The sequence below is a fragment of the Dendrobates tinctorius genome, unplaced genomic scaffold, assembly GCF_039654945.1.
Source record: "Dendrobates tinctorius isolate UK_male_01 unplaced genomic scaffold, ASM3965494v1 ptg000205l, whole genome shotgun sequence".
Lineage (NCBI taxonomy): Eukaryota > Metazoa > Chordata > Amphibia > Anura > Dendrobatidae > Dendrobates > Dendrobates tinctorius.
In genome coordinates, this window is record NW_027361872.1 from 4,402,507 (window position 1) to 4,416,339 (window position 13,833).

The following is a 13,833-nucleotide window of genomic DNA, read 5'->3' on the forward strand; positions in this document are numbered from 1 at the left end:
CGATGACTGTAGGCGCTCCGTTCGCACCGCCATGAATGAAAGTTGGAGGCTCCCTGGAGTAAATAAGTTAACTTTCTCCTAGTAGCTGCATTTTTAATAAAGCTCCTGGAAAGCATTGTAATGCTCAATACAGAATATCCCTATATCTGCAGATAAATAGCATTTTCTGAGGTGACAGGTTCCCTTTAAATATCAAATTGACTAAAGCTGGAGAAATAGTAGAAAACAATAGCACACAAATAAATTGTAAAGCACTTGCACCCTTGGGTTACTAAGTTGTTTAGATTCATTTACATCTCTAGATATTTACCAATAGATAGATACAAAGTCATAGGTTAATCATACATTTATGTTGTTATACGTTTTTTTTAATCTAAATAGATCTAAAGGTCCTTTCCAAATGTTATTTTATTTTTATTGACCCCCAAGTCCCCAGCAAAAACCCTAAGTTAAAGGGGTTGCCACCGTGATATTAATGATGTATCCTATGTCGTCAGATGAGTGGGGGTCTGATCCCCCTGCAGCCGTATGTAAACAGTGCAGTATCACAGCTCCATAGTGGTCATTCTTCAGTACTACAGCTCAGCTCTCATTAAAGAATTAAAGGGAATCTGTCACCCCATTTTTGGACTATCAACTGCCGGCACCGCTATCTGTAATGCTGTAGATAAGCCCCTGATATAGCCTGAAAGGTAAGAAAAATGAGTTAGATTATACTCACCCAGGGGCGGTTTGGGTCCGGTTTTGGTCCGATGGGTGTAGCAGTCCAGTCCGGCGCCTCCCATCTTCTAACGGTGACGTCCTCTTCTTTGCTTCCCGCCGTGGCTCCTGTGCAAGCGCACAGCTCTGCCCTGTTGAGGGCAGAGCAGAGTCCTGCAGTGCGCAGGCGCCGGGAAAAGTCAGAGAGATCCGGCGCCTGCGCACTGCAGTACTCTGCTCTGCCCTCAACAGGGCAGGTAAAGTACGCCTGCGCCGGAGCCGCGATGGGAAGCAAAGAGGACGTCACCGCTAGAAGATGGGAGGCGCCGGATTGCGACACCCATCGGACCAAGACTGGACAGCCCCCAGTGAGTATAATATAACTAGTTTTTCTTATCTTTCAGGTTACATCGGTGGCTTATCTACAGCATTACAGAATGCTGTAGATAAGCCCCTGATGGCGGTGCCGGCAGCTGATAGTCGAAAAATGGGGCGGCAGATTCCCTTTAAGAATTTAAGAAATTATTCAAATTTGATCCTAAAAAAAAACATGGTCGCTCTGAAAGGAGAGACGGCAGCGTCTATTGACGTTCCAAGCACAGGATATGGAGAGGCACAGAGGTTATCTCTTCTGGATTGGTCATCCTGTACTAACATGCCCCTCGGGGTATTAATCCTCGGTGCCCTCTTCTGCCACTTCGCTTTTCTCTATGTTACTGTAAAATCCTGTATAGAATTGTGTCTGATTTCCGGCACAGGCCTTTCGGTGCATTGTTGCTTTAAGATCATTGAGCTATAATTTTAGTTGCTGTTCGCAAAAGTTTTCAAAGTCACAACATCTGCTGTGCATTTAGGTCTTTATATTTAGATTTAATTATTCTTCTTATTATTACTTTATTCTTATACTGCACTAATGGCTTACAATTAAAGCGCGGCGGATCGCGCATACTAATGCGTCTTGTGAGAAAGCGCCGCTATTCGTTATAGCAGAGTTCATTCGTTCAGAACATCTTACCGCATAAACAATAAGATGCTGTGGACGAAAAGGGCGACTTTCTGAAGGGCGTTGGAGTGGGAGAAAACGGATCACTCTGCACAGATAGTGAGGATATAATTTACACTGAGTGACTGTTTCATAAACCTTTCGAACAACCCAAAATATTTTTTTTTGCACATGGGTCCCATTATTTTATAGCCAAACTTACCGGAACCCACATGTAGGAGCTACACTTATCCAGCAAGGATGATGAGCAAAATAAGAGTTTTTACTCAAATTACTTTTTGATATACTCATTACTAAAACCAGACCCCGTAAATGTCATGTTTTCACTCTACCCTATGCTATAAAGAGGGATCGCGCAAAAAACCTAAAGCATACCGCTAGGTCAGAAGTGGGCAATTAATATTCCCATTGGGTCACATGAGAATCTGGGACTGTTATTGGGGCTGAACCAATAAGCAGAGCTGAATTCTGCTCATAATCACTGCAGTCAATCGCTGAGCTCAGCAGCTCCCTGATCGGCTGCAACCATCATAGGTCACTGTTTACTTAACAGGAAGAGTGGGGGACACAAGGCTGAAGCTAGGCGATGCAACTACACTGCGTGCAGAATTATTAGGCAAGTTGTATTTGAGAGGATTATTTTTATTATTAAACAACATCTATGTTCTTAATCAACCAAAAAGACTCATAAATATCAAAGCTTAATATTTTTGGAAGTTGGAGTGGTTTTTTTTTTAGATTTGGCTATCTTAGGAGGTTATCTGTTTGTGCAGGTAACTAATACAGTGCAGATTTATTAGGCAACTTAATAAAAACCAAATATATACCCATCTCGCTTGTTTATTTTCACCTGGTAAACCAATATAACACAAAATGTAGAAATAAACATTTCTGACATTCAAAAACAAACAAAAAAAATCAGTGACCAATATAGCCACCTTTCTTTACGATGACACTCAAAAACCTTCCATCCATAGATTCTGTCAGTTGCTTGATCTGTTTACGATCCACTTTGCGTGCCACAGCCACCACAGCCTCCCAGACACTGTTCGGAGAGGTGTACTGTTTTCCCTCCCTGTAGATCTTACATTTTATGAGGGACAACAGGTTCTCTATGGGGTTCAGATCAGGTGAACAAGGGGGCCATGTCATTATTTTTTGTTCTTTTAGACCTTTACTGGCCAGCCACGCTGTGGAGTATTTGGATGCATGCGATGGAGCATTGTCCTGCATGAAAATCATGTTTTTCTTGAATGATACCGACTTCTTCCTGTACCACTGCTTGAAGAAGGTGTCTTCCATAAACTGGCAGTAGGTCTGGGAGTTGAGCTTCACTCCATCCTCAACCCCAAAAGGCCCCACAAGTTCATCTTTGATGATACCAGCCCATACCAGTACCCCACCTCCACCTTGCTGGCGTCTGAGTCGGAGTGGAGCTCTCTGCCCTTTACTGATCCAGCCTCGGGCCCATCCATCTGGCCCATCAAGAGTCACCCTCATTTCATCAGTCCATAAAACCTTAGAAAAATCAGTTTTAAGATATTTCTTGGCCCAGTCTTGACATTTTATATTATGTTTCTTGTTCAAAGGTGGTCGTTTTCCAGCCTTCCTTACCTTGGCCATGTCCCTGAGTATGGCACACCTTGTGCTTTTTTGATACTCCAGTAACGTTGCAGCTCTGAAATATGGCAAAACTGGTGGCAAATGGCATCTTGGCAGCTTGACGCTTGATTTTCCTCAATTCATGGGCAGTTATTTTGCGCCTTTTTTTATCAACACGCTTCTTGCGACCCTGTTGGATAGTTGCAATGAAACGCTTGATTGTTCAGTGATCAAGCTTCAAAAGTTTGGCAAGTTCAAGACTGCTGCATCCCTCTGCAAGACATGTCACAATTTTTGACTTTTCAGAGTCAAAGGAAGTTGCCTAATAATTACCCACACCTTATATAGGGTGTTGATGTCATTAGACCACACCCCTCCTCATTACAGAGATGCAAATCACCTGATTTACATAATTGGCAGATGGCTTTCAAGCCTATACAGCTTGGAGTAGGACAACATGTATAAAAAGGATGATCTGATCAAAATACTCATTTGCCTAATAATTCTGCACACAGTGTATATGCAGCAAATGAAAAAAACGATGAGCGCCTTAGCTCCCGCAATGAATTGTGTCACTGCGGGAGCTAAGGCTCTCATCATTTTTTTTGATTTGCTGCATATAGTTGCATGTAATCGGTGCGCCAAACTTTCATAGGAGGCCACAACCTCAGAATAGCTGACATGGAGGCCCAGGTTTGGCATTCCTCTTGGGGTGGGACAAAAGCACGGACATGGCAAAATCTATTTTAACAGCAGTAATAGAGAACTGTACTTAGATGAGGTACTTAGCCTAAATGTTAAATCAATAGTTAACAAATTATACGGTCTCTGCAATTCTCCTCCAAAGTTCAGGCCCTTGGTCAAATAAAAGCCGAACACGTGTTTGACCACTTTCTGGTTATCCTATCAATCTCTCGATAAGTACACATGATCGTTTTCTCTCCAGCCAAGAAAAACAGTCCTATTTTTTGGATCAGATTCTAATGAGAGTTTCATCAGAGTGGGATTAGTTTTTTCGGAGGTGGAGGGAGAAAAATAAGAAGTTTCTTCACCGTCTCCATTATGCAAGTCTATGAAAATTGCACTGCACTCAGATGTCATCCAATGTTTTCCTCTGTCCCAATTTTGATTTGACACTCGGATCAAAATCGGACATGTCACCGATTTTTTTTTTTCTTTGGACCATTCAGCGAGGAAAAAACTCAAAAAATCGGACATGAGCACAGCCCCATAGAATATCATAGGTACGAATGCTATCATCCATGAAACCCACGTATAGCCCTCATCTGATATAATTGGTTATGTGCATGGGCCCTTTCTCTGAGAGGCACTTCTGGCCAAGCTTCTGACCCATGTTACTTCAATAGAGTTACTAATGCACTCATACGACAGGCATCGCAATCCGGGTAGTAACTCGTCACTGTCCAGGTACACACAGGCTTCTCGGGTGAAATGACACGGCAGTCTTTTCTTCAGACGGCACACTCTCTAAGCTAGTCACCCTCACTCTTTGGGGGTCAGTTCGCCCTTTCCTTATGTGGAAAGACAAGTTTCATCCACCTAGGACAGTCATAGAAGCAGTCTCACCTCTATAACCTGGGGCGATACACAACTTGCCCTCTTCTAATTTACAAGTCTATAGTGTCAGTTGCAGAGGGCAAGCTCCTACTGATTACATGCCCTCTGCAACTGACCCAGACTGGAGGGAAGACAGTCCTTAAATGCAGTGACACCATGACTCAAAACTCTTCACAGACCCACGGCACACAGAGATAAAAATGAACAGACACTTAAAACATAAACCAATGCAGTGAGTATAAGTCCACGCTTCCAAGTGGAGGAGCTGAAAGCTCATAAATCAAAGGTCTAGTCCATCTTGTAGAAGTGTTAGCAGAGCAGTCATTCTCAGCCCGTTTGCATACCATTAATATTTACCAGAATTGTCCTGATTTTTAGAAAACTAACCCATCAAATTTTTGTCTGTCTTGAGTCAAAAAGGAGTTTATGTAAACCTTGCCCTAAAATGGATGGTGTTGATTGATTTTGGGGTGCTCCAAGATGGAGTGATGATGGGAGTAATAGATAAATGGTCACTATCCCCCGAGTCTCACCTAACATTGCTAAGACAGAAAAGCCTCTCCCGTCAGTGGTCCTTCACTGAAGAACTTGACACAGCACTCTTATTTTCTCTAAAGCTGAGTCTAATGTCCAGATTTTCCTTTCCATCAAGAGTATGAAAATAAATGAAGCGTTGAGTCTTACATGGTTTGGTCACACAATATGTACTGTATGTATTGAATTGACATTATGGTCATTAATAAAATACAGTTGTGCTCAAAAGTTTACATACCCAGGCAGAATTTTTGCTTTCTTGGCCTTTTTTTTTTTCAGAGAATATGAGTGATAACACCAAAATTTTTTCTCCCCTCATGGTTAGTGGTTGGTTGAAGCCATTTATTGTCAAACTACTGTGTTTTCTCTTTATAAATCATAATGACAACCCAAAACATCCAAATGACCCTGATCAAAAGTTCACATACCCCATTTCTTAATACCGTGTATTGCCCCCTCTAATATCAATGACAGCTTGAAGTTTTTTGTGGTAGTTGTGGATGAGGTTCTTTATTTTCTCAGTTGGTACAGCTGCCCATGCTTCTTGGCAAAAAGCCTCCAGTTCCTGTAAATTCCTGGGCTGTCTAGTATGAACTGCACTCTTTAGATCTCCACAGAGTGGTCCATGATATTGAAGTCAGGAGGCTGAGATGGCCACTCCAGAACCTTCATTTTGTTCTGTTGTAGCCAATGACAGATCGACTTGGCCTTTTGTTTTGGATCGTTGTCATGTTGGAAGGTCCAAGTACGTCCCAAGAGCAACTTTCGGGCTGATGATTGCAAATTTGCCTCCAGTATTTGCTGATAACATGCTGCATTCATCTTTCCTTCAACTTTGACCAAGTTTCCTGTGCCTTTGTAGCTCACACATCAACAAAATTTCAGCGATCCACCTCTGTGCTTTACAGTAGAAATGGTGTTCCTTTCATTATAGGCCTTGTTGACCTCTCTCCAAATGTAACGTTTATGGTTGTGGCCAAAAAGTTAAATTTTGGCCTCATCACTCCAAATTGCCTTGTTCCAGAGATTTTGAGGTTTATCTTGTTTGTCTCTGTGCTGTTTTGTGTATTGTAGGTGAGATACTTTGTTGCATTTGCCCAGTAATGGCTTTTTTCTGGCGACTCGACTATGCAGCCCATTTTTCTTCAAGTGCCTCCTTATTGTGCATCTTGAAACAGCCACACCGCTAGTTTTCAGAGAGTCCATTATTTCAGCTGATGTTTTTTGTGGGTTTTTCTTTGCATCTCGACCAATTTTTCCTGGTAGTTGTGGATGAAATTTTTGTTGGTCGCCTGACCATGGTTTTGTTTTTACACAGCCTCTAATTTTCAATTTGTTAATCACAGTTTGAACGCTTTTGACTGGCATTATCAATTCCTTGGATATCTTTCTGTATCCCTTTCCTGTTTTATACAGTTCAACTACTTTTTCCTGTAGATCCGTTGACAATTCTTTTGCTTTCCCCATGACTCACAATCCAAAAACATCAGTGGCTGGATGAAAGATACAAGAGTCTGTCTGGATCCCAGAAACTCACTCAACTTTTATGCACACAGATTACAAGAAAACAGGTCACAGGTGAGGATGTAACTCTCGACTCTGCCCTGTCCTTCAAACTGCATGTCCAATCTCTTGCCACCTCCTGTCGCCTCCAACTCAAAAATATTTCCAGAATCCGTCCCTTCCTCAGTCCTCAATCTACTAAAACTCTTGTACATGCCCTCATCATCTCCTACCTTGACTACTGCAACACTCTCCTCTGTGGCCTCCCTGCTAACTTTCTTGCACCACTCCAGTCTGTCCTCAATTCTCCTGCCCGACTAATCCACCTCTCTCCTCGCTACTCCCCTGCCTCTCCCCTCTGCAAATCCCTCCATTGGCTCCCAATTCCCCAACGAATCCAGTTCAAACTACTAACACTGACCTACAAAGCCATCCACAACCTTTCCCCTCCCTATATCTCTGAAATAATCTCCCAATATCTTCCCTCATGTACTCTTCGATCCTCCCAAGACCTCCTACTCTTCTCCACACTTATTCGTTCCTCACACAACCCCCTCCAAGATTTCTCCTGAATATCCCCCATCCTCTGGAATGCCATGCCTCAACACGTCCGATTATCCACCACCCTCGGATCCTTCAACCGGAACCTTAAAACCCATCTTTTCAGGAAAGCTTACAGACTGCAATAACCATTCTGCCGCCTCACCACCACCCGAGCTGCCGCCTCACCACCACCAGAGCCGCTGCACCCCCGACCCTCTGTCTTTTTCCCGCTATCCCGTAGAATGTAAGTCCGCAAGGACGGGGTCCTCTCCCCTCTGTACCAGTCCGTCATTGTAAATTTGTTGTGGAAACTTGTTTACTGTTAACGATATTTATAACTTTATATGTAACCCCCCCTTCTCATGTACAGCACCATGGAATTAATGGCGCTATATAAATAAATAATAATAATAATAAAAATAAATGATTACAGGGTGGTTTGAGTATCTGTATTCCATATGACTGTTGTCACGGCAACATGTTATTTCCTTTGAACATTCTATTCTTCAAATGAAGAGGACGCGTATATTCATATAGACTTGTGATAGCGGTGTAGAGCACAATGCAGCATTATTCATTCAAGGCATTGTCATCCATCATCTGCACCCCGTCTCCTGTCCCCCATTGTCATGATGATGACATCAAAGATGAATTATATGCCTCACCTTTATCTATATCTTGACGGATGAAGCTGTATACAGTGGTAAAGATGTGTGATTGACACTGGTATGTTTCAGCATGTGTTCTTGTGGGTGGGTGATGTAGAAATCATATATATAATGGTCCAGTATGTTATACATTATAATATTAATAATATGTTGTCATTAATGGGTTTTTACATCTTGGGGGACCATTTACATTTGTCTTACTTACATGCAAGTAATTGGAGCTAAACATCATTTTTACAATTGGGTTTAATTAAAATTTTTGCACTATTTATTTTCTATATCCTCTGCGTGTAGCACTAGTCCATTGCTGGCTGCAGAATGAGTTAACTGAGGATCTGTCAGTCAGCCCGGTATTATGGTCTTGTGGGGAGTTTGTAACTCGGTGAGAGCAGTGGTTGGATTCCCTGCCGTTATTCCCTATATCATGGATAGGATATAACTTCTTTGTATAAACCTTTTCTAATTGTTTTAAAACTCATGCAAGAAAAAAATTCCTTTGTGTTTATAGACATTTTCATGGGTTAGACATACAAGTTTTAGCTGCTCAGCTGTTTTGAAAAAAAAATGCAGCAAAAATTGAACTATGGTGTGAACTCAGGCTTAGGCCCCATTCAGATGTCTCCTATTCACATGTGTTCTAGCCATTGGTTTTTTTTTCACAGATAGAGCATGTACACATTTTAGTCTATTGGGCTGTTCACATCTCACTGGTTTTTTTTGTAGATTGAGTGTCCAAAAAAAATCCCAAAACAAAGACATGTCCAATTTTCATCTGTCGTGGATCAAACTCTCCCATTCAAATCAATAGGTCTGTGAAATTAACAGAAAACAAATAGATGCCATCCGTGTGTCATACTAGTGCTGTTTTTTTATTTTTTTTTTAAGTAGAAGAAGCTTAGAAATGTTTTCTTTTTTTGTTGCCTACGAGAAACACAGATGCCATACTGATGGAAAAACGAACACATGGACCAAAAATGGATGAAAATCTGATCTAGCACATAGATGAAGAATTTTATTTTTTCACATCAGACCTTAGACACATTAATATAAAAGATTTGCTCTCTTAGGTGATCTTCTGTAATTGGAGTTGGTAGCACTCTTTTTCCTTCTATGGCCCAGACTTCTGCAATTACTTCTTTCAGCAATGACAATCAGTAATAATGCCCTACATATCAAAAGTTCCTTATTAATGCTCCACACAGTAATAGTGTTCCTTAAGGCCCCCACCGTTTACACCCTCCTGCAAATATTGTCCTTTAAAGGCCCACTGACTGCTTTGTAATAATTCCCCTTATTGTTCTTGGTCTTCTACAGAGATAAGCGCTGACAATATTGCTTCCTGTGTTTTAATGATATTCTGATAACATGACGGAGGACTTGTGGGCTGGAGTTGACACTGCTGTCATCAGATAGACACCATCTTGTGTGACTGCAGGGCATCATGGGTGCCATGGGCTGATGGGGTACATCCCCCGGTGTGCGCTTTTACATACAGGTAATAATGTGGGCAAGTTGAGGTTGATATTAGCCACCATGCTCCGGGCTAAGACGCCTGTAGTTAACACATGTACGCTTTTTCCAGAACAAAGGCAAATACTTGGTTTATGGTTTAGCTGCTCTACAATGTCTGGATAATTCCCAGATATTTCCCACAGGAACATTACAGCTTGAAAGTATCCTCATCTCAGCATGCTCGACATGTCACTGTCCGCAAGGAGAAACGATACCCCTTGGATCCTGGTCAGACGCCTCTCACACAGCCAAACCAGATCTCACACTTTGCACTGATGAGGGGCAGTACCCCGAAACACAGCGTCTGCAAATTGAGATTCTAGTTTTGGCTTTTATCCTAAGTCATGTGACAAAGCTCGTTAATGGGTCGATATTGACTTCTAGGATTGCTGCCTCCTATACGTAGCACTAGAGTTCTAGTCCTTGTCCTCTCTGAAGAGACAATTTGGATAATTCTCAGCACACCTAATGGCCCATTTGCTCTGCACTATGATTATGAACCAGCATTCCTGTTTATGATAATCCTGCAGTCTAAACAGGCTGCCGATCACCTGACGAAATGGCAAAACGCCCAATCATGGGAAAAAGGATCTTTTGTGTTGCGTAAAAGGCATGATGATGACGTTCGCCTCTGCGTAAACAGGCCATTAAACGAGGGTTGTTTAACACTGTGGAACCTAATAATCCCCTGAGCAATCAGTCCTCAGTACATGCAGACTGCAATTATCAGGCTGATATGACATTCGTGACATAACTTGCCTCTTATACACAACAGTCTATCAGGCTCATACGCTCTGTAACTTCACCGAGAGACGTTATTAGGCACTTTTACAGTCCTTCCGGATCTGCGGAAGCCAAGTCTAGAATACACCGCTACTCTGGGCTTTTACTACTGCTCGATTCTTTCAGTCCACCAGTTTGTTCCTCAGCAGCTTCACGCTGCTCACTCCCAGAGCAAATTTCTCTGCCTTGTAACTCTGATACATACCAACCATATATCATCAACCATTGTCTTTAGTAGATGCGTCTGTAAGGTTCCATAGGCCAAGGTGTTGTGCTGTGACCCTTAGCACCAGTGACTTGGGTTTCTCTGGGTGTGTGTGATGTTATTTCTTTCAGAAGTGTCCCACTCAGGTCACATGCTATATGATGGCATAAAAACCTCAGATCTATGTGGTACCCAAAAAAGATTTCAGTCCACTTTATGAAAATAAAGCATTGTTCACTAGGGAATTTGTTGGAAACTTTGTAGACAAAGTAGCAGGTGTTCAACACATTAGGCATCTTCAGCATATAACAGAGGCAAGAGCTACAAGTGGTGTCGTAGGGCTTGTTCAACAGGTTTCAAATACACAACGCATATGACTTTATCTTTCCATCAACATATCATCTTCTGTCTATCTGTAGACCACTTCTGTAGTAGAACCCATGCACCAAACTTGTAGCCTAATCTTCTTTCCTATGCTTCCAGGAACGGCTTACACGTTGCCTTGTTCAGCACATTTCTTTCTAGCTTTCCAAGGCCCCACAACCTATAGCTCTACCTCTGGCACTCACTACATCTGGCTTCCTTCTGTCAGGCTCACTTGTCAGTGTCGGAGATCTTCTGGTTGTGTCTGGGTATATCTGACACTTCTCCAGTTAAGTTTCAGCTTGCTACCTCTGCACTCTTCCTGTTACACACACCACCTTAAAAGTGACTCACTTTCTTCCTCTATCAGAACTACTTGCCTATTTCTGAATCCTCTAATTAGGAAGCATTCCCTTTCACACCTTAAACTCTTCCTGACTACAGGGCTGGCAAAGTTTTAACTCATCCTTGTCCAGCTTACATAGTATAACATGTTTCCTACTGCAAAACAGCTCTCATGGGATAAAGATCTAAAGGTCATCAAAAAAAATAGTTTATAAAAAAAATCTTTAAAACTTAAATTTAATTTGCTATGCATTAAAAAAAGAAGAAACAAAAAAAAAATTGCAAAAATATTCCAGATGAAGCCAAGATGTCTAAATGCACATAGAAGGGGCAAGAAAAAGACGTGAAGGGTTGCGAAAGAGATGTGGAGGGGGGTGAATATAGACATGGCCAAGGGGGGGACATTTTTGATCCACATTCTTACAGCAGGGTATCCCTAAAAGGTGGCAAGTATGTGGCTGCATCCTTATAGCACAGTATACTAGCACGGTGACTGGAAAACATCCCCAACTTTTTTAAGGCTTGTTCACATGTAGAGTTTTTGCTGCTTTTTTTTTACAGTATGTTTTTTTTGTGTGGGGGGGGAAAAACTCAGTGTTTTACAGTAGCAGCAAAATAAATGAGATTTCTAAAATATTTATCACATAGGGCATTTTTTTTCCATGTGTGTGTATTCTGTTTTGTTTTTAAACTACAGATTTTTTTTATTTTTTCAATGTTTTTGCACAGATTTTTGCCCATTAAATGCATAAAATGCATAAAAGCATAACATGTATTCAGCAGTTTTCCTCCCAATGCTCTTATGTTTTCGATGCAGAAAAAAAAGCCTTGTAAAAAATGCACTGTGTGAACATAATCTTAAAGAACTAGTTTCCTGAACCTCAGGACCCGGCGCCTTCGCTTTCGCTGTTACTGTTTAATTTATAAGAAACTTGCATCTAAATTATTCACAGTACAGAATTGTGATGTATAAAAGTAAATGCAGGGATGATAGGAAGGAAGATGTGCTTTGCAGTAGTAAAAAAAAAATCCCCAATCTATCAGTAAGTCAGGCTTTTCTGTTCATGCATCATGACTTTATGTATGTGAAAGTAATGACACCCTTTGGTGTTATGTATTATGACTCTGAGAAAAATCAGCTTTCAGGCCATTAATGGGAAGGCATTAGTTCCGTTAATATTTATGCATACGCTCTTTCTGATATCGGCATGTCTGGCGCATTTCAATATCGTGTCTGTTCCTTTTCCATCACAAAAAAACTGATAAACAGGTCGTTGTAAATGGAATCCCCCCCTTTTTTTCCCGTTTACACATAGGCCAGCACTCCAGCAGAGCTCGAAATTATTCCCTTGAATTTCAGCAACTGAAATATATTCTGTTTTTTTTCTATAGCAATCACAGCGAGAAACTATAATATGCCTTTAAATACTATAGGCACAGCGAATAATTACATGAGAATTATATGTGAGCTCATAAATGAAGGCATAAAATCTTTGGGGAAGGGAATTTTCTCTATACACAACTCGGTTCACAGAATTTGTGTTGGCTTTCTGGATATAATATTGCTCATTAACAATAAAAATAAAAAAAAATACTTTGCCCTAAATTGTATAGCATGAAATTAGCAGCTATAGTCATTTTACCATAGCAGCAAACCTTGTAATAAGATGGATTGAAGTAAGGGCCCGAGGCCGGAGAAATCAGGGCTGCCAGTAATATTAGATTTTTAGAAAATGCAGTGTTGAAGCTTGACTCCCAAAAATAAATACATCACTAATATTTATGTATTTATTACAAATCTCCCCCCAAAATTTTAAATTTTGAGCGTTTTGTCTAAAATCTATTTTGTTGGTTTCTTTATGCCATCAGAAAGGAGATACAAATAATTAAAAAGTTATACTCACCTGTCCGTTACCATTTCTCACCTGTTCTACTTCAGCAGCTACCTATCTGGAGCTCCGCTCGCTTTGCGTCTTCAATCTTCTCAACTTCGGTCTTCCTGTCATTTGTCTTCTGTCTGGGCATCACAGTCTTGTCTCATGGGGTTCCACACACGATATGACATGTGTTGAGCCTTACATGACCACATCGTGAAGCCTGGTCATCACTGGAAAATTCCAGCCATAAGACCAAAAGAGAAGAACAGTGGAAGATCGAAGCTGAGAAGACCAAAGGCCTGAAGCAAGTGTTAGATCAGAAGGGGTGGGTCTAGGATAGGTGAGTATAATTGTTTATTTTTTTTTAACCTCAAAGCATGAGTGGAAAAAGGTGCAGATTTGATTCAAACCAAATTTGATCCACTGTCCAATTAAACAAATTTTGGTGCCTTTTCTCATTTTTAATCACCTATAACATGAGTCAGAGCTTTTAAAGGTATTTTTTGGCTGTTTTTTATTATATCTATGTTTTGGAAAGTTAAGTGATTTTAGAAGCAGCACTCCTGAGTTTAGCTGTATCACATTACAAACCATTCTTTTAGCTTTCCTCCTCTCATA

The 13,833-nt window shown here is 41.1% G+C and overlaps 1 protein-coding gene across 1 annotated transcript in view; it reads left to right on the forward strand.

The window, feature by feature from the left end:
• The window catches only part of STON1 (stonin 1), a 105,349-nt gene that overhangs the window by 77,769 nt on the left and 13,747 nt on the right, over window positions 1-13,833 (forward strand). The window lies entirely within an intron of this gene.